Source organism: Adiantum capillus-veneris, chromosome 30 (genome assembly GCF_014529385.1).
Source record: "Adiantum capillus-veneris isolate H3 chromosome 30, ASM1452938v2, whole genome shotgun sequence".
NCBI classification, from domain to species: Eukaryota; Viridiplantae; Streptophyta; class Polypodiopsida; order Polypodiales; family Pteridaceae; genus Adiantum; species Adiantum capillus-veneris.
In genome coordinates, this window is record NC_140960.1 from 53,851,298 (window position 1) to 53,855,884 (window position 4,587).

Sequence of the window (4,587 nt, forward strand, 5' to 3'; positions counted from 1 at the left end):
TTTTAAATCGGCACTTGTATTTTGGCCGCAGATACTTGTATAATGAGTAAAGCCAACTCAGTTTCTTGTAATTAAGCTTTGTAGAAGCCTAGGGACAATTCAGGTCATTTGGCCGGACATTAGGTTTGGAGGCTTGGTATATAAGCTAAAACCTAAGGCTTTGTAGGACACATTATGTTATCTCAAATAATATACAGTCATGGGTTCTGCAGCATAGAGTAGTGAGCTTCACGCACACACACAGTCGTGCACACTAATCACATTGCAGATATGAGAGTAGGAGCGTGTTAGCATCGAGGAGCTCTTCGCGTCGACGCAAGCAATGCAAGCCGAGGACCACATCGCGAGCCCGCCTGGTACGAGCTATATTTGGTCGTAAGTACCTCAAACGACCTCCGTTCTGAATGATCGAGTAGTCGTTAAAATCAGGGCGAGAAGCTCTTCGTGTTGATGTCTTTGTAGATCAGTTCCGGACACTTTGGAAATTGCTATTTTGAGTCTATCGTGACAACGATTAGAGGTCTTACAGTTATGGTTTTCAGGGTTTAGGTGTTTGGCCATATAGGATATGTCCTTGTGAGTCTTACCCTCCGATTTCGAGTCATTCCGATATGATTTGAGACTGTTTCGAGCTTGTAGTGTTTCGTAGAATGCATTGTCTGTTTCTTTGCTTTATGGTAGTGTTGTGGTAGGATTAGTGACTGTAGAGTGTTGTTCGTGTTTAGCTCAGGGTTGACAACCCAGAGATTGCCTCCATGCCCTAGTCGGGTCAGCTACGTCCTCGGATTGAGAGTTTGTTGGTCTTTGTTCTCGCTGTGCTCCATCGTCCGTTGCGGCGTACCCACTAACATTGGCGCCGCTGCCGGGGATGAGGCGCCTAAACTAGCATAGACCGCATCACTCGTGTTTGATAGTATAGCGTTTCTCTAGAGTTGTCTAGAGTGTTGTCACCATTTGCCTTCTTAATGGGAAGTCAGAGAGCGGATCTCTTGACTGAGGGATAGCCAGGGAGCCTGCGTCTCGCCGAGGTGGTCCACCATGAGGTTGAGGTATGGTTATATTATTTTGTTGTGTGTTTAGATTAGGTTTTATGGTTTGTGTGTTTGGTTGTGACTTATGGTTGTGAAGAACTTGAAAGAGAAAAAAAAAAACGCAAAAGGTAAGTAGGAGGTTGTTTGCTTGCCAGAAAGCAAAAACAACCATTCAACCATCAAAAGTAGGACTTTAGGTAGTGTAGGAAATCTGATGTTGATCTAGAGAAATTTTGACATGAAAATTTGCTTGAAAACTCAAAAGGCGGAATTGTGTTGATTATGGTAAAAGTGCTCTAAAATGGTCGTTTGAAAGCCGATTTGAGTGCTTGTTTTTGCATTAGAGACCTTAAGGTATGGGGGAAAACACAGATTTGGTCCAATCCCAAAAAAAAAAAAAAACCCAAAAAACAAAAATCTGAAACCAAATCTGCAATTTTTAAAAAAAGTTTGACCTCAAGACCTTGTTTTGCATATGCTCTAGAGCTTGTATGTGAAATTTCAAAGCATTTGCATCAGTGCTTGAGCATCTAAGTGGGAGTTTTCTTTTTCTGAGTGTAAGGAAGTGAACTGTGAAATGCTTGAATCCAAAGGAAAAGAAGTCCAAATTGAATGAAACTTTGGGGATAAGCTTCTAAGGGCATTGGGAACCAAAATGTCCAAAAACAGAGAAAAAAATCACTTCCCAGTGGCTCTTTGCTCAGTCTATCGCGATAGACTGGTGAATTGGAGATAGACTCACAAACATGCAAAACCCCTCATACCACAGGTAAAACACATCAATACAAGGCTGCTCCCAAAAAATGAGTGTACTTGGACACCTGCTTAACCACTAAACCTCAAGTGTGGTGTTTTGAGTCAGACTTCAGAGACAAATTGGGTAAAGGGACTTGACCAAATTTCCAAACCTTGTGAAACTTGGTATACATGATCTACAGAGGGCAGGGAACACATTTGTGAAGAGAAAATTTGGAAAAAATGTCATTTTGACATACTTGGTGAGTCTATCGCGATAGACTAAGAACCCAGTGATAGAAACCGAATTTTTCAAAAACCTCTGTGGCATAGCTTGGAAAGGTGCTATTAAGGACACATAAAAATTTTGAAGTCATTTGGACATCAGAATGTGGGTCTAAGACCATTTGAGAGGATTCAGCTTGTAGAAAACACCAGATCTGGTCTAACTGACAAAGTAAAAGTCCAAACCACTTGAAAATTGGTAGGAGGACTAAGGAGAGGTGTTGGAACACAGTGGTATAGTCAAAGTTCAAGTTTGACCTATAAAAGGGGGTACTTGCTCAGTCTATCGTGATAGACTCAAAGCAGGGCCAAAGAAATTGAAATTTTCAAAACCCTCTAGATCACAGCTTGTTTAGCCTCTCAGGAGGTTACACACAAAATTTGGTGGATTTTGGACATTGGGAAGTCATCCTAAGTCTATTTTCTAGTGATCAGATAGACTTAGAATTCTAGAGTTGGAGTTAGAGACCTAAGAAAAAGTCCAAAATAAGTGGAAATTGGTGAGCAAGGTGTACAGTGCATAGGGAACACAGTGGTAAAGAGAAATCTGGAAAATTTTCAAAACTGAAGAATCTGCTGAGTCTATCGCGATAGACTAGGGTTTTTTCACAAAAATTGAAATTTTTGAAAATTGACCATAGGGCCTTGTTCTACATGTTGTTGTGAGCCTATGGTTAAAATTTGAGTAAATTTGGAGCATTGGAAGTGCATCTAAGTGGATTACTTCACAAGATCAGAAAAGAAATTGTTGTTTGATGCAAGTTACAAAGGAAAAGTATTCCAAATTGCTTGAAACTTGGTGAGTAGTATCTCAAGAGAAGAGGGAACTCAAATCTGTGAAAACAGTTGAAAAACTGTATCCCAGTAACACTTTGGTGAGTCTATCGCGATAGACTCAGAAATTCACTGTAGAAAAATCAAAATTCAAATCTGACTTCATATTTGGGTTCAAAAGGTCCATTATACCCTGTACACAAAGTTTGAGTGCATTTGGACATCTGCAAGGGGTACTTGGTGAATCTATCGCGATAGACAAGTCAGGAAAAAATTTTGAGAATTTTTTTGAAACCAAGTATACCACTGGGTTTATCATTGCCTAAGGAGTGCACACACCAATTTTGGGCTCAAACTGACCACTTGGAAAAACATCAGATAGAGCAACTTTCCAAATTACATCTCACTGTTTTGGTCATAAGTTTCACATATGGACTCCGATTCCAAAAGTTTTTTTATCAAAATGTAGCTTGAGAGCACCACTACAGATCTTAGAGCATGGTATCTCTAACTACAAAATCCAAAATTTGGCACCTCGAGCTCTCTCCCTCTCCGAAAGGCGATGTTTGGCCTTAGGCTTAAAATACATCCCTCCCCCTCTAAACCCTTCCCCTCTCTTGCTCCTCCACTCACACCGCAATCTTTCAAGAAATCTCAATCTTAAGTTTTTCTTCAAAAACCTTAAACCCTCCTCCCCCTCTCCTTTTAAGGAAACCAACCCACTTTGGAAACCCCCCCTACCCTAATAAACCCCCATCTTAACCAAATTTTGTCCACTAACCATCATAACTTTAACCTCATGCTAAATGCTTGTAATGTTCCCACTTCAAAGCGACCCCGTTTTGTCATTGAAGCTTTATCTAGCCTCTCCTTGGACTCGTCAATAATCATAAAACCAGCCGACAAAAACCTTGGCGTAGTTATCTTACCATGAGATTGGTATGAGAAAGATGCCCTCTCACATCTCAATAACCACTCCACCTATGAACCTTGCCTTAACTTCCCTTTTGCCTTCTTAGCTTCCCTTCTTACCTCTATCACCCTTCGCTACTCCGCTCTCCCCTCTATGGAGCGGAGCTTTATCCTCTCCCCCCTTAATAAACCTCCCAAACCTTGTCCTATCTACTTTATCCCTAAACTCCATAAACCATCCATTGTCTCTCGCCCTATATGCTCCTATAAGGGTTACCTTTTTGAAAAAGCATCTATCTGGCTCCATATAGAACTCTACCCAATCCTCCTTGGCCAAAAGCAACACCTTCAAAACTCCCTTACCCTCATCCAAGACTTGGATAAACTTCCCCTTCCACCTAACACCCTCCTTTTTACTTTTGACGTTGAAGCCTTATACCCTAGCATCCCCATTAATCAAGGCCTCATTGCTCTCAACTCCTTCATCTCTAACTTTTTTGACCCGCAAAAATCTCACTTTATACTCTCCCTTGCCTCCCTTATTCTATCTCATCACTACATTACCTTTAAAGGAAAATTTTGGAAACAAACCAAAGGCACTGTCATGGGCTCAAACTTTGCCGTGGTATATGCATGTCTTTTCCTCTGCCACTTGGAAGCCTCTTGCCCCCTCTTACATAACCCTAATCTTCTCTACTTCAAAAGATATGTGGATGATGCCTTTGGACTTTGGAAAGGGTCCCTCAAAACCCTTATTTTTCTCTTAAGCACATATGGTGAACCTCTTCAAGAGCACATCAAAATCTCTAAAACCATCTCCTCTACTCTTGCCATTATCCTCAACATAGAA